The 20,785-nt window shown below is 45.6% G+C and overlaps 1 protein-coding gene across 3 annotated transcripts in view; it reads right to left on the reverse strand.

Moving 5' to 3' along the window:
* rsrc1 (arginine/serine-rich coiled-coil 1) overlaps positions 1–20,785 on the reverse strand; it is a 627,020-nt gene that overhangs the window by 234,851 nt on the left and 371,384 nt on the right. The gene's annotated exons all lie outside the window — the stretch shown is intronic.

Genomic DNA, 20,785 nt, shown 5'->3' on the forward strand with positions numbered 1-20,785 from the left:
CAAAGATTCACCACCCTCTGAGTGAAGAACTTTCTCCTCATCTCAGTCCTAAATGGCCCACCCTTATTCTAGGACTGTGATCTCTGATTCTAGACTCCTCAGCCAGAGGAAACATCCTCCTGGCAACTACACTGTAAGAATTTTGTATGTTTCAATGAAATCACCTCTCATTTTTCTAAACTCGAGAGAATATAGGCCTAGTCTACTCAATCTCTCTTCATAGGACAAGCCCCCATCCCAGGAATCAGGCTGGTTAACCTTTGTTGCACTCCTTCAATGGTAAGTATATCCTTCCATAGGTAAGGAAACCAAAACGGTGCACAATACTCCAGGTGTGGTCTCACCAGGGCCCTATATAATTGCAGTAAGATGTCTATACTCTTACACTCAAATCCTCTTGTAATAAAGGCCAACAGACTATTTGCTTTCTTAATTGCTTGCTGTACTTGCATGTTAATGTTCAGTTGTTCGTGTACAAGGACACCTAGGTCCCTCTGAACACCAATATTTCCCAATCTCTCACGATTTAAAAAATACTCTGCTTTTCTATTTTTCCGACTAAAGTAGATAACTTCACATTTCTCAACAGTATATTCCATTTGCCACGTTCTTGCCCCCTCACTTAGCTTGTCGATATCCCCTTGAAGACTCTTTGCATACTCCTCACAACTTACATTCCCACCTAGCTTTATATCATCAGCAAACTTGGATATATTACATTTGGTCCCCTCATCTAAATCATTGATATAGATTGTGAATAGCTGGGGCACAAGTACCGATCCTTGCAGCACCCCACTAGTTACAGCCTGCGAACCCGAAAATGACACGTTTATTCCTACTCTCTGTTTTCTGTCCGTTAACCAATCCTCAATCCATGATGCTTTATTACCCCCAATCCCATGAGCCCGAATTTTGTTCAATAACCTCTTGTGTGGCATCTTATCGAATGTCTTCTGAAAATCTAAATACACCACATCCACTGGTTTCCCCCCCTTATCTATTCTGCTAGTTACAACTTCAAAAAACTCAGATTTGTCAGACATGCTTTCCCTTTCATAAATCCATGTTGTCTCCGCCCAATCCTATTATTATTTTCTAAGTGCCATTGCCACGTCCGTAATAATAGATTCTAGCATTTTCCCTACTACTGACATCAGGCTAACTGGTCTGTAGTTCCCCGTTTTCTCTCTCCCTCCTTTCTTAAATAGCATGGTTACATTAGCTACCTTCCAATCTGTGGGAACCATTCTAGAATCTATGAAATTTTGGATGATGATAACCAATGCATCTACTATCTCTATAGCCACCTCTTTCAAAACCCTAGGATGTAGGCCATCAGGTCGAGGGGATTTATCGGCTTTCAGTCCCATTAATTTCTCCATACTATTTTTTTTTACTGATACCAATTTCTTTCGGTTTCTCATTCTCGATAGACCCTTGGTACTCCACTATTTCTGGGAGGTTTTTCGTGTCTTCTTCTGTGAAGACAGACACAAAGTATTTGTTTAATTTCGCTGCCATTTCCTTATTCCTCATGAAAATTTCTCCTGTCTCAGCCTGTAGGGGACCCACATACACTTTTGCTATTCTTTTCCTATTTACATACCTATAGAAGCTTTTACAGTCTGTTTTTATGTCTCTTGCTAGTTTACTCTCAATCTATTTTCCCGTTCTTTATTAAATTCTTGGTCCCCCTTTGCTGAATTCTAAAATCCTCCCAATCCTCAGGCTTACTGCTCTTTTTGGCAACATTATAAGCCTCTTCCTTTGATCGAATACTGACCCTGAAATTCAGTACCGCTGGAAAGCTGGTGCTTCCCCGCACCTTTTTGCCATTAGCGCCGAAATGTTTTTGTGGCTGGGCCACCACATGTTCAGTTCCAAAAGTGAAAAAACGGATTCCAGCGCTTATGAACCCTATCAAAGTGGTATCTTCAGCAGTGTGGCTGTCTCAATTTGAGCGTTATCACCAATGAGAAATTCAGCATGCAGGTAAGGGTTTCTAATGAGCCAGCTGCTCCCCAGGGTTATGCAGCAAGGCCCTGAGGGGGGGGGGGGAAGCTGTTTGGAAGGATGGCTGCTGTAAGAGGTGCAAGAAGAGCCAACAGGTTCACTGATATGGAGCTGGAGACACTGATGGACGGTGTGGAGGACAGAAGAAAAATACTATTTCCTGATGTAGGGAGACCTGGCAGACAAGCAGTACATAATGCATGGAGGTGTTACGCACCTCCATATATGTCACAACGCACCCTCCCAGGAGAATGCTGGCAAGTCTGCACCCGGCACTTCCAGGCTCAGAGGTGTTCCGTGGGCATCCTAGAATGACAGCTGAAGGTCTCAGACAACAACCATAGCAGTCTTCCCGGACCCATGATGCAGAGAAACATAGAAACATAGAAAATAGGTGCAGGAGTAGGCCATTCGGTCCTTCGAGTCTGCACCACCATTCATTAAGATCATGGCTGATCATTCACCTCAGGAACCCTTTCCTACTATCTCTCCAAACCCTTTGATCCCTTTAGCCGTAAGGGCCATATCGAACTCGCTCTTGAATATATCCAATGAACTGGCATCAACAACCCTCTGCGGTAGAGAATTCCACAGGTTAAAACTCTGAGTGAAGAAGTTTCTCCTCATCTCGATCTTAAATGGCTTACCCCTTATCCTTAGACTGTGACCCCTTGTTCTGGACTTTCCCAACATCAGGAACATTCTACCTGCATCTAACCTGTCCTGTCCCGTCAGAATTTTATATGTTTCTATGAGATCTTCTCTCATCCTTCTAAACTCCAGTGAATACAGGCCCAGTCGATCCAGTCTCTCCTCATCGTCCTGCCATCCCAGGAATCAGTCTGGTGAATCTTCGCTGCACTCCCACAATAGCAAGAATGTCCTTCCTCAGATTAGGAGACCAAAACTGAACACAATATACCAGGTGAGGCCTCACCAAGGCCCTGTTCAACTGCAGTTAAGACCTCCCTGCTCCTATACTCAAATCCCCTAGCTATGAAGGCCAACATACCATTTGCCTTCTTCACCGCCTGCTATACCTGCATGCCAACTTTCAATGACTGATGTACCATGACATCCTGGTCTCGTTGCACCTCCCCTTTTCCTAATCTGCCGCCATCAGATAATATTCTGCCTTCATGTTTTTGCCACCAAAGTGGATAACCTCACATTTATCCACATTATACTGCATCTGCCATGCATTTGCCCACTCACCTAACCTGTCCAAGTCACCCTGCAGCCTTTTAGCATCTTCCTCACAGCTCAAACCGTCAGCCAGCTTAGTGTCATCTGCAAACTTGGAGATATTACACTCAATTCCTTCATCTAAATCAGTGATGTATATTGTAAATAGCTGGGGTCCCAGCACTGAGCCCTGCGACACCCCACTAGTCACTGCCTGCCATTCTGAAAAGGACCCATTTATCCCGACTCTCTGCTTCCTGTCTGCCAATCAGTTCTCTATCCACATAAATACATTACCCCAATACCATATGCTTTAATTTTGCACACCAATCTCATGTGTGGGACCTTATCAAAAGCCTTTTGAAAGTCCAAATACAGCACATCCACTGGTTCTCCCTTGTCCACTCGACGAGTTACATCCTCAAAAAATTCTAGAAGATTTGTCAAGCATGATTTCCCTTTCATAAATCCATGCTGACTTGGACCGATCCTGTCACTGCTTTCCAAATGCGCTATTTCATCTTTAATAATTGAATCCAACATTTTCCCCACTACTGATGTCAGGCTAACCGGTCTATAATTCCCTGTTTTCTCTCTCCCTCCTTTTTTAAAAAGTGGGATTACATTAGCTACCCTCCAGTCCATAGGAACTGATCCAGAGTCAATGGACTGTTGGAAAATGATCATCAATGCATCTACTATTTCTAGGGCCACTTCCTTAAGTACTCTGGGATGCAGACTATCAGACCCTGGGGATTTATTGGCCTTCAATCCCATCAATTTCCCTAACATAATTTCCTGACTAATAAGGATTTCCTTCAGTTCCTCCTTCTCACGAGACCCTCGGTCCCCTAGTATTTCCAGAAGGTTATTTGTGTCTTCCTTCGTGAAGGCAGAACCACAGTATTTGTTCAATTGGTCTGCCATTTCTTTTTTCATTATAAATTCACCTGATTCTGACTGCAAGGGACCTATGTTTGTCTTCACTAATCTTTTTCTCTTCACATATCTATAGAAGCTTTTGCAGTTAGTTTTTATGTTCCCAGCAAGCTTCCACTCACACTCTATTTTCCCCCTCCTAATTAAAACCTTTGTCCTCCTCTGCTCAATCCTAAATTTCTCCCAGTCCTCAGGTTTGCAGCTTTTTCTGGCCAATTTATATGCCTCTTCCTTGGATTTAACACTATGCTTAATTTCCCTCGTTAGCCACGGTTGAGCCACCTTCCCTGTTTTATTTTTACTCCAGACAGGGATATACAATTGTTGAAGTTCATTCATGTGATCTTTAAATGTTTGCCATTGCCTATCCACCGTCAACCTTTTAAGTATCATTCGCCAGTCTATTCCAGCCAATTCACGTCTCATACCATCGAAGTTACCTTTCCTTAAGTTCAGGACCTTAGTCTCTGAATTAACTGTGTCACTCTCCATCTTAATAAAGAATTCTACGACATTATGGTCACTCTTCCCCAAGGGGCCTCGCACAACAAGATTGCTAATTAGTCCTTTCTCATTACACATCACCCAGTCTAGGATGGCCAGCCCTCTAGTTGGTTCCTCAACATATTGGTCTAGAAAACCATCCCTAATATACTCCAGGAAATCCTCCTCCACCATATTGCTACCACTTTGGTAGATTAAAGTCGCCCATGATAACTGCTGCACGCATCCCTAATTTCTTGTTTGATGCTGTTCCCAAACTCACTACTACTGTTTGGTGGTCTATACACAACTCCCACTCGCGTTTTCTGCCCTTTGCTATTCCGCAGCTCTACCCATACAGATTCCACATCATCCAAACTGATGTCCTTCCTTACTATTGCGTTCATTTCCTCTTTAACCAGCAACGCTACCCCACCTCCTTTTCCTTTCTGTCTATCCTTTCTGAATGTTGAATACCCTGGATGTTTAGTTCCCAGCCTTGGTCACCCTGGAACCATATCTCCATAATCCCAATTATATCATATTCGTTAATAGCTGCCTGCGCAGTTAATACGTCCACCTTATTCCGAATACTCCTCGCATTGAGGCACAGAGCCTTCAGGCTTGTCTTTTTAGCACACTTTGCTCTTTTAGAATTTTGCTGTAATGTGGCCCTTTTTGGTTTTGGCCTTGGGTTTCTCGGCCCTCCACTTTTACTTTTCTTCTTTCTATCTTTTGCTTCTGCCCGCATTCTACTTCCCACTGTCTCCCTACATAGGTTCCCATACCCCTGCCATATTAGTTTAACCCCTCCCCAACAGCAAACACTCCCCCTAGGACATTGGTTCCGGTCCTGCCCAGGTGCGATTGTCCGGTTTGTACTGGTCTCACCTCCCCCAGAGCCGGTTCCAATGTCCCAGGAATTTGAATCTCTCCCTCCTGCACCACTCTTTAAGCCATGTATTCATCTTAGCTATCCTGCAATTCCTACTCTGACTAGCACGTGGCACTGGTAGCAATCCTGAGATTACTACCTGCTTTTTAATTTAACACCTCGCTCCCTAAATTCAGCTTGTAGGACTTCATCCCGTTTTTTTACCTATATTGTTGGTACCTATATGCACAACAACAACTGGCTGTTCACTCTCCTCCTCCAAAATGTCCTGCAGCCGCTCCAAGACATCCTTGACCCTTGCATCAGGCAACATACCATCCTGGAGTCTCGATTGCGGCCGCAGAAACGTCTTTCTATTCCCCTTACAATAGAATCCCCTACCACTATAGCTCTCCCACTCTTTTTCCTTCCCTCCTGTGCAGCAGAGCCACCCATGGGCCCCGAGTTTCCACATGATTTGCTCCTGATTTTTAGGAGCAACTGGTGTAGAACGGAGTATCTTAGAAATCGGAATTCTCGTCATTTAGTTTGCTCCAGTTCTAGTCAGTTAGAACAGTTTCACTTTGGAACAGAATTTTTTTTTCAAAAGGGGGTGTGTCCAGCCACTTACGCCTGTTTTCAAAGTTTCGTCAGTGAAAACTTACTCCAAACTAACTTAGAATGGAGTAAGTAAAGATTTTTGTACGCTCGAAAAAACCTTGTCTACACTTTAGAAAATCAGGCGTAGGTTACAAATCAGGCGTAGGGAATGGGGCGGGGGGGGGGGGGGGTTAAAGGGAAGTTTACAAACATTAAACACTTCAGTTTTACAAATAAAGAGCCATCATCAATAATAAATGATAAGTACATCAATAAATCAAGCAATAAATCAATCAAAAAAATTAATAAGAAATAATTTTTTTTTTAAATCAATAAATAAAACATTTTCTACTTACCGACTGCAGCACCGGGAGCCCTCCAACAGCGTGCTGGGATGCCCCACCCCCGCAGTGTGTCTCTGTCAGTGTCTCTATCTCTCTGTGTGTCTCTCTCATTCTCTGTCTGTCAGTGTCCGTGTTTCTGACAGTGAGGGGAGGGGGAGGAGGGGGGTAGAGGGATAGAGAGGGGGAAGCAGAGGGAGGGAAGGGGTAGGATGGGGCAGAAGGGAGAGGGATGGGGGATAGAAGGGGATAAAGGGGAGAAGGGGGAGAAAGGAGATGGGGGGAAAGGAAATGGGGGAAAGGAGATGGGGGGAAAGGAGATGCGGGGGAAGGAGATGGGGGGAAAGGAGATGGGGGGAAAGGAGATGGGGGGAAAGGAGATGGGGGGAAAGGAGATTGGGGGGGAGAAGGAAGGAGATTGGGTTGGGGAAGGAGATTGGGGGGGGGAAGGAGATTGGGGGGGAAGGAGATTGGGGGGGGAAGGAGATTGGGGGGGGAAGGAGATTGGGGGGGGAAGGAGATTGGGGGGGGAAGGAGATTGGGGGGGAAGGAGATTGGGGGGGAAGGAGATTGGGGGCGGGAAGGAGATTGGGGGCGGGAAGGAGATTGGGGGGAAGGAGATGGGGGGGGAAGGAGATGGGGGGGGGAAGGAGATTGGTGGGGGAAGGAGATTGGGGGGCAAGGAGATTGGGGGGGAAGGAGATTGCGGGGGGAAGGAGATTGCGGGGGGAAGGAAATTGGGGGGGAAGGAGATTGGGGGGGAAGGAGATTGGGGGGGGAAGGAGATTGGGTAAGGGAAGGAGATTGGGGGGGGGAGGAGATTGGGGGGGGAAGGAGATTGGGGGGGAAGGAGATTGGGGGCGGGAAGGAGATTGGGGGGAAGGAGATGGGGGGGGGAAGGAGATTGGTGGGGGAAGGAGATTGGTGGGGGAAGGAGATTGGGGGGCAAGGAGATTGGGGGGCAAGGAGATTGGGGGGGAAGGAGATTGCGGGGGGAAGGAGATTGCGGGGGGAAGGAAATTGGGGGGGAAGGAAATTGGGGGGAAGGAGATTGGGGGGGGAAGGAGATTGGGGGGGGAAGGAGATTGGGTAAGGGAAGGAGATTGGGGGGGGAGGAGATTGGGGGGGAAGGAGATTTGGGGGGAAGGAGATGGGGGGAAGGAGAAGGGGGGGAAAGAAGAAGGGGGGGTGGAAAGGAGAAGGGGGGGGTGGAAAGGAGAAAAGGGGGGGGGGAAAGGAGAAGGTGGGGGGAGGCTGAACGGGCCGGGCCCGAGACTTCGGGCAGGGCCCGTCCCCAGCACCAGATTTACAAGTAGGTGGCGTTGGGTCGGGTCGGGGGGAGCGCGGGTCGGGGGGAGCACGGGTCGGGGGGTGTGGTGGGAGGGAGGTCGGTTCGGTTCGAGTCGGGGGGAGGGAGGGAGAGGGAGGTCAGGTTGGGGGGAGGGAGGGAGAGGGAGGTCAGGTCAGGTCGGGGGGAGGGAGGGAGAGGGAGGTCAGGTCAGGGGGAGGGAGGGAGAGGGAGGTCAGGTCGGGGGGAGGGAGGTCAGGTCGGATGCAGTCCGGAGGCGGAGGCGGGGGCTGCGGGGGCGCGGGAGTCGGGTCGGGTCCAGGGGCGGGATGGAAAGCGGGAGTCGGTGTCGGGTCCGGTCCGGGGGCGGGAAGCGGGAGTCGAGTCGGGTCGGGAGGAAGCAGGAGCTGGCCGTGGGAGGAGCTTTATTCACGCAGCCCCAGTGAGGCCATTCGGCCAGGGCTAGGGGCTGCGTGCTTCGGCCCCTCCCACACAGTTTTGGGCGCCTGGAGCTACTGCACTTGCGTGCCCACTGTAGCGCGCATGTGCAGAGGTCCCGGCACTGTTTTCAGCGCAGGGACCTGGCTCCGCCCCCTGCAGCTCCTGCTGCGCTGCGCCGAGGGCCAGAGGACCTACAGGGAGGTGGAGAATCTGGAGGGTTTTTTTAGGCGCACTTTGTGGCGCGAAAAACGGGCGTCAAGGTCGGGACTGCGCCGTTCTAGGCGCGGCTCGAAACTTGGGCCCATGGTGCCATGAACTTGGCTGCTGCTGCCCTCCCCTGATGAGTCATCCACCCCCCCTCCCCTCCCCTCCCAACAGCACCCAAGGCGGTGTATCTGTTTTGGAGGGGGATGACCCGCAGGGGACCCCTGCACCACCTTCCTTCCACTGCTCTGCCTGATGATCACCCATTCCCTATCTGCCTGAGTAACCTTTACCTGCGGTGTGACCAACTCACTAAATGTGCTGTTCACGACATCCTCAGCATCGCGGATGCTCCAGAGTGAATCCATGCGCAGTTCCAGTGCCGCAATGCGGTCTGTCAGGAGCTGCAGCTGGATACATTTTCCGCACACATAGTCCTTGACTTCCCACATAGCACAGGAGGAGCATGACACGGGTCTAGGCTCTCCTGCCATGACTTAACCCTTACTTTAATTTAATTTGGCAACAATGCCAAAGGTTTCTTACTGATAAAGGAAAAGAAAAAGAAGAAAAACTACTCACCAATCACCAGCCAATCACTTACCCCCTTGGCTGTGACGCCACGCTTCTATTTCTTTTTACTTCTTTTTTGCCTTCTCTCCCTGATGCAGCTGCACCAGTTGGCTCCTCCGACGCTGGGCCTTTTACGGGCCTCCCCTGGACTCCCGCTCCTCGATGAATCACCATTCCACCGACGACTCGCCACTCCTCCGACGCTGCTGGGCCTTTTATCGGACTCCCGCTCCTCGAGGGATGACAGTTAGGCGTGGTATTAGGGTAGTCACGCGTAACAGGTGTTATAGGGAGATGCACAGGGGTAAAAAATTGTAACAGTATTATTATATTGTTATTTGTGGTCTGTTTTTTGCAGTGATTTAGATAATTGGATAAATCTTTATTTTTGGCACATATATCTGGCCAGGTGTTTCATCTGGGAGTGGGCAATTCTGCATTAAGGCACTCATTGCGATGGCCATTGAAAGTGGTAGCTGAAGGATCCTGTGTCGATAGGATTATATAAAGCGAGCAGCTGTGAGACGCAGCTGCACCTCCCTTCCAGGGTTGCGATGGGGACGCCTCCTCGTAGCTCTGGGGCAACGGGGATCCTCCTCCTCCTGCGCCTCCTCAGGTGATACTGCTGGCTCGACCTCCAGCAGCTGTCCCTCATGATGGACAGGTTGTGCAACATGCAGCAGACCACGACCATTATGGAGACTTGTTGAGGAGAGTACTGCAAGGTGCCACCACAGCAGTCCAGGCACCGATGATGATGCACCTGGTGGCACAATGAGCCTCATTGTAAGCATGCTCTGGCGCTGTCCTGAGGTTTCGCAGTGGAATGAGCAGCCAAGTGGACAAGGAGTAGCCCTTGTCCCCAAGTAGCCAACCACAGTCCTGATTCGGGCCAGTGAAGATGGCGGGCACACTGGTCTGGTGCAGAATGAACGAATCATGGCTGCTGCCTGGGTACCTTGCATCAACTGTCAGGATCCGACGCTGGTGGTCACACACGAGTTGGACGTTCAGAGAGTGGAAGCCTTTGCGGTTGACAAAGATTTCAGGGTGATGATGTGGCGCCCTCAGCCCAACGTGTGTGCAGTCAATGGTACCCTGCACCCTCGAGAAGCCTGCCATTTGGGCAAATCCAGCCTGCCGCTCCACCTGTTTATTCCTTGTCATCGGGAAGGAGATGTACTGGATCCTTCTCCTGTACAGTGCATCTGTGACCTGCCGGTGCCGAGAATTGGGAGACGTTGTCAATGTCTGCAGTGGCAGACTGGAAAGACCCCGTTGCGTAAAAATTCAAGGCGATTGTGACTTTGGTCTCCACGGTGAGGGTGTTCCTGTTTGAGGCTGCAGATCTTCTCACAGGACAGCGTAGAGCTTCCTCAGTGCTGACAAAGAAATCGTAGTCTTCGCAGGCATTGCTCATCAGTGAGCTGGAGGAAGGAGAACTGAGGTCTGTAGACTCTTTGAGGGTATGGCCTCCTTCCCCCACGTCTGTGTTTGCCACCTCCCCTGGCAGCTGCCTGCTGGCCATCTCCCTGGTCCTCTTCATTCTCGGGCTCCTGTGGAGGCTCTTGCTGGAAAGGTTCCTCTCCCAGTATTTGGAGAGGGGGGCAGCATCCCTCACCCTCCTCCTGATGCCATCTCCCTCCTGGCCACCCTCTCTCGCTGCGGGTCTGCGCATATCCGCACGTCCTCCTCTCGGTTGTGCAGCCATGGCTGCTGCCTCTCTTGCGTGCTGCCTCTCTGCACGGTGCTGACGGCGGCGCCTTCTCCTGCGTGCCGCCCTGCATCTGACCAGGTGTACCAGGTGTCGTCTTCCCAACATTGAGCCCATCCTCAGGGTGAACCCTGCCAAGCAGGTCTCTGCTGCCCACAATGAGGCCTACAGGCCTCCACTAAACAGTCAGCAGGTTTAAAGAAGCAAGAACAATCACTACAACTTATTATACTTTAAATCCAACTCAAAACTTAATTAAAATATTTTCCTGCCAAAGGGCCCCAATCCCAGCAACACTCCGGCAGTGTTGCATTCGAGCACCGACTCGAATACTGGTGGGGCACTGCCTGAAGAATCCTACCCTTTTTTTAGCCGAAAATCCAGGTGGTGTCCGTTTTCCAGCGGCCCGCCCGCTGCTTCCCTTACCGCACGAAACTTCTCCTTTACTCTGGCTTCATCCTGCCGTTTCCGGCGGAAGTGTACACCGCTCAAATCCCCCAAGCTGAATATGGCTCAGGGAGGGAAAATCATCCGACAGCGACAGCCGATCGATTCTATCGGTCTCCCGCCCAAACTCCGCAGTAGCCGTCCCTTCAGGAACAGTGAATTTCGGCCCCACTATCTTTAACTTCTCCTGTTAGCTACGGTTGGACCATTTTTCCTGTGAAGTTTTTGTGCCTTAAAGGAATGTAGGTTTGTTGTAAATTATGTATTCATTTTTTAAATGCCAGCCATTGCTTGCCTACCATCATAGCTTTTAATGTAGTTTCCCAATCTACCTAAGCCAACTCTCCCCTCATACCTACGTAGCTTCCTTTGTTTAGATTTCAGACCCTAGTTTCGGATTCAACTAAATCCTTTTCAAATTTAATGTAAAATTCTATCCTATTATGGTCACTCTTCCCTAAAAGCCCTTACTAATTAACCTTGCACATTGCACAATACTAAATCTAAAGTCGCCAGTTCTCTAGTTGGTTCCCCAACATACTGATCTGGAAAACCATCTTCTATACAATCCATGAATTGATCCGCCACACTATTACTGCAAATTTGGTTTGCCCAGCCTATGTAGATTGAAGTCCCCCATGATTACTGTATTCCCTTTGTTACATGCATCTTTAATTTCTGATTTATACTGAGCCCTACATTACCACTATTGTTTGGGGACCTATAAACAACTCCCACCAATGTTTTCTGCCCCTTGCTGTTTCTTAGTTCCACCCAAACTAATTCTAGTTCTTGATTTTCTGAGCTAAGATCCTTTCTCTCTACTGTCTTTATCCCATTATTATCAAGGCTACCCCGCCACCTTTTCCATTTTGCCTATCTCTTCTAAAAGTTACGTATCCTGTAATATTTAGTTCCCAACCGTGGTCACTTTTTTTGCAACCACGTCTCCATAATGGCTATTAGGTCAAACCTTTTCATTTCTATCTGCGCTATTAATTCATCTATTTTGTTCTGATTGCTTCATGCATTCAGATATAGTGCCTTTCTATTTTTCCCTGATGTCACCTTAATCAGTGATGCCCTATTACCTTTGTTACTCTCTCCGTTCCTTCCTGACACAATCTACTTATTTTTACCCAAAACTCTGCTCTGCCCCTGAGCATTGGCATTTCTCTTGCTGCTTTTAAATTTACTCTTTCCTGAATCTGCCCACCACCCCTTCATTAGTTTAAAGTCCTGTCTACTGCCCTAGTTATTCGATTTGCCAGGACACTGGTTCCAAGTGATATAGACAGGCTAAGTGAGTGGGCAAAAATGTGGTACATGGAGTATAATGTGGGAAAATGTGAGGTTATCCACTTTGGCAGAAATAATAGACAAGCAAATTATAATTCAAACAGAGACAAATTGCAAAGTGCTGCAATATAGAGAGACCTGGGGGTCCTTGTACATGAAACACAAAAAGTTAATATGCAGGTACAGCAAATAATCAGGAAGGCAAATGGAATGTTGGCCTTTATTGCAAGGGGGAGAGAGTATAAAAGCAGAGAAATCCTGCTACAACTGTACAGGGTATTGGTGAGGCCACACCTGGAGTACTGTGTACAGTTTTGGTCTCTGTATTTAAGGAAGGATATACTTGCATTGGAGGCTGTTCAGAGAAGATTCACTAAGTTGATTCCGGAGATGAGGGGATTGACTTATGACGATAGGTTGAGCCTATACACATTGGAGTTCAGAAGAATGAGAGGTGAACTTATTGGAACTTAAAAGATAATGAGGGGGCTCGACAAGGTGGATGCAGAGAGGATATTTCCACTCATAGGGGAAACTAAAACTAGGGGACATCGTCTTAGAATAAAGGGCTGCCTATTTAAAACTGAAATGAGGAGAAATTTGTAAATCAATGGAATTCTCTGCCCCAGAGAGCTATGAAGGCTGAGTAATTAAATATATTTATGGCAGAGATAGGCAGAGTTTTGAGCGATAAGGGAGTAAAGGGTTATGGGGAGCGGGCAGGGAAGTGGAGCTGAGTCCATGATCATATCAGCCACGATCTTGTAGAGTGGCGGAGCAGGCTCGAGGGGTCAAATGGCCGACTCCTGCTCCTATTTCTTATATTCTTATGTAACCCGGTTCAAGTGGAGCCCGTCCCAATGGAACAGCTCCTTCTTTCCCAAATACTGGTGCCAGTGCCCCATGAAGCAAACCCCCCCGCCTACCACACCACTCTTTCAGCCATGCATTTAACCATCTAATCTGCTTATCCCTGTGCCAATTGGCATGTGGCTCAGGTAACTATCCAGAGATGAGATGATTACCTTTGAGGTTCTGGTTTTTAATTTGGACCCCAACTCCTCAAACTCTTTCAGTAGAACCTTATTCCTAGTTCTACCTTTGTCATTGTTGCTACATGGACCACGACAACTGGATCCTCCCCTTCCCACTCCCCAAGTTCTACTCCAGCAGTGAGGAGATGTCTTTAACCCTGGCACCGGGCAGGCAACACAATCGTTGAAACTCCCAGTCGTGGCTGCAGATAACAGTATCTATCCCTCTGACATTAAATGCTGGAAATTTCAGCGGGTCAGGCAGTATCTGCAGAGAGAAACAGAGTTAACGTTTCAGGTCGATGAGCCCTCGTCAGAACTGGCTAAAGTTCAAAATTAACACATTCTTAAGGAGCACTGGAAAGGGGAGGGGAGGAAAGAACAAAAGGGAAGGTCTGTGATAGGGTGGAAGACAGGAGAAATTTGAGAGACAAAGGGGATGATGGGCCAACTTGAGATGGTACTGGCAGAAGTTAGAAAAAGATGAGTCTGACGAAAGGTCATCGACCTGAAACGTTAACTCTGTTTCTCTCTACAGATGCTTCTTGACCCACTGAGATTTCCAGCATTTCCTGTTTTATTTCAGATTCAGCATCCGCAGTATTTTGCTTTTCTATCCCCCTGATTATATTGTCCCCTACCACAACTACATTCCCTTTCACTCCCTCCACTTGAATGGCCTCCTGCACCATGGTGCCATGACCATCCTGCAGGCTTTTCCCTCATCCACACAGCCAGCAAAAACCTCATACCTTTTAAATAAGGACAAAGACTGAGGCTCCTCCAGCACTGCACCTGGGGTCCCTTTACCTGCCTGAGTTGCAGTCACACCCTCCTGTCCCTGACCACTAACCAGACCTGCACTACTACTTAACCTAAGGGGTGTGACTGCCACCTGGATCAAAGAGTCCCGGTAACCAGAAGGTAGAAATTCAAATCTCCCCATGGCAAATTATGAAAGTGAATTTAATAAGTCTAGTAATTTATGGGCTGGCACTCGAAAAAATGACCATAAAAGTTGCCACAACAAGAACCTAACTGATAGACTAACGTCCTTCAGAGAGGAACCTGCAATCCCTACCTATGTGGCAGACAAATGACTCCAGTACCACACTAGATGGTTGAATCTTAATGACCTCAGGGGGAACTAGGAATGGTCAATAAACAATGGCCCACGTCCCAACAACAAATACATGTAGGTGTACCTAAAAGATTCCACAACACAATTCAAAGAAGAGCAAAGAGTTCTCCAGGTATCCCAGCCAACATTCTTTACTCAACCACCACTACCAAAGTTGTTATTTATCTCACTTGCTATTTATGGGAACTTGCTGTGTGCAAATTGGCTGCTGTATTTGTCGACAAGTGACAACATTTCAAAGGTGAAGCACTTTAAGATGACCTGAGGACATGAAAGGAACTATGCAAATATAAATTCTTGCTTTCTTAAGGATAAGTTAATATATTTTAAGGACAATAAAATACACTGTATTGTTGGTTTGTAGCTCATGCTTCAAATGACTGTTGTAAACATGAGATACCTCTTCCCAATAGGTGCACATTAATCATAAAAATATATAATGGCCTGGAAATTGTGGTCGGAGGTTTGCCGCCCGCGTACGCCTCCGAACTGCAAGAAAAACACGCACTTACATGCTGCTTCTGAAGCTTCGAACTCTTGAGGTTCTGGGGTTGCAGGGGTACGCCTGTGTAAAGGCCCATCCCTCCCAAGGGCACATGTGGTTCACAAGCGTCCCTGGGATCACGTGGGCCAAGCCAACCAATGACAAAGGGGATTTCCCTTAGCTTATGGTGATTCCATTTATGTACAGAATTTCCATAAACATATTAGAAATCACCTAAAATATACAATTTCACAACACTGAAATAAAAATAAATGATCATAGGTTCAAAATTAGTTTGAATAGCATTTACTTAAACATGAAAAATTATGGGCCCAATTTTCCCCAGTGATTTGTGCCGTTTTTTTTTGAGCAGGCTGCTCTTTTTGGACTAAGTTGAAAAACTGCAGTTTCCCCAATCAATTTGCACCAGTGTAACTCCGTTAGTTATGATTTTTTTCGGTCAGTTTTTTTTTCAGCCAAAGGGGGCGTAACCAATCACCTATGCCAATTATGGCTATTTAAGCGTATGTGGCCTCTGCAGAAAAACCTTCCGGAGAGTAAAGGAAATCGGAGAGTGAGAGAGAGTGAGAGAGAGAGAGAGTGAGAGAGAGAGAAAGAGCGAGAGAGAGAAAGAGCGAGAGAGAGAGAGAGATAGAAAGCATTGTGTCCCTGGTTACCATGGCAGCCCGATCCTTTTGGTGCAGATCAAGGCTCCACCACCAAAACTAAAGGTCAGGTTATGCCACGCCAAAATGAAGAAATCCAACGGGGAAATTTAGAATATTTTTTTGCCGTATTTAGGCCCCAAAAAATCGGGCGGAACTCTTCAAGTACGCCAAAAAAATGCTTTGGGGAAAATTGAGCCCAAAGATTTACTTTTTTGAAAAATAAATGTAAACAGTTTTAATCGGAACAAAATTGACCTAAACTAATTTTAAATGTAAGTGAATGTTTAAATCATATAAAAAAATTATTTTAACATTTATTTAAACCCTTAAGCTGGTAAAAGGCGGCTTACCAGGTTTACGCCTGCTTTTACCAGGCATAAAGGTTTGGTGGGTATTCGCTGGGCAGTAGTTGGGCAAATAGCCCAACCCTGCGCTAGCGAAAGTCAATTTCCAGCAGATGGGTACGATCTGTCAAGGAGAAACTTGACAGATCACAAGTTCCAGGTTTTTACGCATACGCATCGCATGTGGAAACCCAGAACTTGCGGGGCACTTATAACTGTGCATACACCGTCACAGGCCCCGTAAAATCCGGGTCAATGTTTGCCACTTTTTCATAAAATGAAAAATTACAAAAATGATCTCATACTCCACGAGGTAAAGAGAAGCCCGTCATGGGGAGTAAGCTTTTCCCAGTTGTCCCTATTCATTAAGGGTGCCATTATACTACCATTTTCTCATCGATAGGAAGCTGTTTCAGGCAGACACTGATGCAAAAGTAGTTGAAACAAAGGTGTCAAGTAACAATCTGACTCCAAAGCACACTAAATCTGTGAGGCTGAGTCCTGATCAGGTGCAGTATAGGGCTAGCATTTTAAATGCCAATTCAGCATTTCTTGGCGCTTCATTAAACCTTTTCTCAATGCTCGTAATGCTAGGAAAAAGTAGAAATTCTCTCTGTGCTCTTGTAACATTAAAAATTTGCCACACAAGGATCAAAGCTGCACATCTCACTCCACAGATATTGATCTGAAACTTGTAGCTGCAGTTGAACTCCCGCCTAAAAATACATCTATTGCTTATCTACGGCAATAACATGTTCTGTTATGGCCCTTGATCTCTTGTTCGAAACTCAGCCATGAAATGCTGAGTTTCTTCGGGCTGCATCTACTGAATGTCAGTACAATAGTAGGCGATTATGCAATAACCTGAGCAATCATGCAATCCATATTTCATCCAGTTGTGATATATATTACAAGAAACTGGCTAACTACATTTAAGTAACACACTTTTTATTGTTTAAGATTGCATCCATTAAATTATGCCTTTAAAGCAGCAACCACAGTCTTAATTGTTCCTGCAACTCACCAGTATTTCCCATTAGTAACTGCTAATTAGATTTAATGTGTTCTTAAAACAAACATTCTCAATGTTCGCTTCTAAGTAATGGAGCTAATAATAGGGTTCTCATTAACTGCCATTTACTCTACTATACAGGTTTATTTAACAATGGAAATTAAAACATCCAACACACCATGCAACACTACTTAAGTGCTTTTAGAAGCCATAACATTTTGAATAAAATATATACCAACTATCTTTATTTACTGCGCTATCAATGCACTATTTTGATCAAAATTAAATTATTTTACAAATTGGAGCTTTGAACAATTACCACACATTGGTGCCCATTGAATTTTGAATGGTTTTAAATAAAACAGCTATGATTAACCATAAAGAAAATCACCGCTCGAAATACATTTTAATTATTGCTTAGGTATTAATGATTTGCTATTTACGAAATGCTGAAAGAAATATTGGCGCTTTATCTTCAGAATAAAATTAAATAATGCTGTGCATTGCTGAAATTGTAATCCAGAATCTTAAAAGTAGTCACAAAGTGAAATTCAAATAGAAAATCATTTTTTTTTAAAAACAGAAACAGCTTCCTGTTTCCCATCAAGAGTGCATGTGATCCATCCTCTCCTTCAATTTTTCACTCTAAAAATAAGGTGTCATGCACGATATATTTCATTTGAATCACACGGATTCAGGACTGAGATGATATATAACCCATAGTAGCTTTATCATATTTTGGAGAGGAAGATTAAGAAATAAATGCTGACAGCTCTGTGGAAACTAAACAAATTGTACCATTCAGCTCACAACCGTCACATCTACTTTATAATTATACATTTCAAAAATATATTAAAGGTACTCCAAGTTATATATACAATTTGAACCTTGAACCATGATATTGTTTAATTGAGGGGAAACTGAGATGAAAGCATAGATACATTGAAAGTTCAGCCAAAATGGTGAACAAAAAAACAGAAACAATCAGAAACAAAGTTTCTACTGAAGCTTTTTCATTTTATTGTATCAATTGCTTTTGTAGTTAATAATTAAGTGACTTCTTTAAAGTATATAAATGAAAATAAAATATTGATCATGTAGAGTAATTTGCAAAAAAAAATCCATTCAGTTTTCTTCTAAAATAATACCAAAGCATCAAATTTGACACCAATCACTATTAAGGTAACACAAAATTAGTTGTATTTTATAAAGGAGGTAACAAGATATATAGATGGTTAATGAAAAGTTTCATTTCTTTTCACAATGTTATTTTCTTCTCCTCCTCTTGAAGGGATTAACTCCTTGCTGGGCTACCGTGCCATGGGTGCCAGTCGACCAATGGTATGCCACCCAAGTGGCTATTATTCATGTGTAAGCAATAACCTTTCTTCCTCCAGTAGCGGCAGTCTGAACATAGTAGGGCAGATATCAGAACAAGGAAACAGGGAAAAGAGTGCTAGCTAGGTCTCATTGCGCCTGAAAGACATCAGTACTCAGACAGAGAATCAGTACAGAAAGAAAGAAGGAATGCATTTATATAGGGCCTTTCATGACCACCGGACGTCTCCAAGTCTTTACAGCTAATTAAGTACTTTTTGAATCTAGTCACTGTTGTAATGTGGGAAATGTAGCAGCCAATTTGCACACGGCAAGCTCCCATAAGCAACAATGTGATAATGACCAGATAATCTGTTTTGTTATGTTGATTGAGGGATACATATTGGTCAGGACACTGGGGATAACTCCCCTCCTTTTCTTCGAAATAGTGCCACGGGATCTTTTACGTCCACCTGAGAGAGCAGACAGGGCCTCGGTTTAACATCTCATCCGAAAGATGGCACCTCCAATGGGGCAGCACTGCCTCAGCACTGCACTGGAATGTCAGCCTAGAATTATGTGCTCAAGTCCCTTGAGCAGGACTTGAACCCACAACCTTCTGACTCAGAGGCGAGTATGCTACCCACTGAGCCACAGCTGACAGTACAGCCAAATCCTTTATCTTCAGCTGCCAGCTATTCTGTGATTTGTACATTGATCCTCTTTCACCTTTGCAGCCATGTCGATACCACCCATTTCCTGATTTCCAATGTCATCAAAATTGACAGATGCTTATGCAATAAATTACTGCTGCTTTACTAAGGTAATTGGCAGAATAGTTCACATAACTGCCGGTGCTGCTGCTGCTATGCTCAGCCGCTCTGGGTCTGTTGCTGATGTCCGCCTACCTGGAAAGTGGGAAACCTCATTATCAAACCCTGGAGACTCTTTAACCACCAAAAACATAAAGGATCATCAGGGAGTTTAGATAATATTGAGAAGATAACAATTCTTTACCAGTTAGGCTTAGATGAAATACTGAATATCTGTTTAATATAGAAGATGGGGAACTTTGTCCTGTGGTATGAGTGATTGAAGTCAATGTCCAACTCTTGCTAGGTTTAAAGACCATGCACTGAGAAATGGGCAGTTTTGTTGGAACTGAATGAGATCAATGCTAAACTCTGTATAAAGGAGTGATAGCAAGGTAAATCTACTTCATGGATGACTGACCCTGATAAACCAGCATTATTCTGGGTGTAAATGGTCTAAGTTGGCCCCTGCTGGAAAAGATACACCGCACCTGGGGAAATGGGCAAGCAGACAAGGATGGGGTCAGCCTGTCAGTGAAGATGCCAGATTGCTAGCAACAAAAAGCATGGCCCTGAAATCTCGGTTTTCACAAGGTGGAAAGTGTGCACTCTGATATTTTTTCCAGATGGAGCGGGCTCTTCGCAGTGGGCTTGATAGCAGTGCCAGGATCTTTTTAAGTGGTCACATAGCTGCAATTAGTTCAAAGCCGGGGAACCTGATCCTCGATGTCCTTGAGAGACATCTTAAGTGGATTTTGGTATGAACCACATTGTTCAATACTGTTGTCTAGCATCAAGACCTTGAAAGTTTTGGTTTGAGACAAGGACTGGAGAGGTATAGAAACTTAATTGCTCAATGTGCTTCAAGTCATTAGTAATTATCATGGATGGTACATGAGTTCGCCTGGACACTGCATTGACCAGCCTCAGAGATCATTCCATCACAAGAAGCATAAAGATTCCCTCTCAAGGGGTGGCCTCTCTTTTGTCACTTGGAAAATATCATTGAGATGATATGGAGGCTGAGATCACACTTCTCTTTTTCCTGCAACAGTCATGTTCTTGCCTTACAGGAAATGCAGCGAATGATCAAAGACCATGGTCAGCAAGTTATTTAAAGCCGGGCTGTTGCTCTCAGATACTAAAAAAGGCCAGTATATGGCTATGATCAATAATCAGGACAAACGTGCAGTGAAAGTTGAGGTAATGTTTGGATAACTTTGTCTGGGTAAAGATACCCTATGAGAGTCCAAGCCTTGGCTTGCGAGATCCAGGCACATTACTTTGAAGTGCCCAAAAATTATGGAAGAATCCTGTCGATATCAGGTCTTTAAGGTTGTCCTGGCACTTCTATCTGCTTTTCAGCCTTTGCTCAGTGGTGGCATTTTGCCTCTGAGTCTGAAGGTTGTGGGTTCAAGCCCACTCCAGAGACATCAGCACATAATCCAAGCTGACATTTCAGTGCAGTACTGAGGGAGTGCTGCACTGTTGGAGATGCTGTTTTTTGGATGAGACGTTAAACTCGGGCACCATCTGCCCTCTCAGTTGGATGTAAAAAATCTCATGGCACTA

Source organism: Pristiophorus japonicus, chromosome 6, assembly GCF_044704955.1.
Source record: "Pristiophorus japonicus isolate sPriJap1 chromosome 6, sPriJap1.hap1, whole genome shotgun sequence".
NCBI classification, from domain to species: Eukaryota; Metazoa; Chordata; class Chondrichthyes; family Pristiophoridae; genus Pristiophorus; species Pristiophorus japonicus.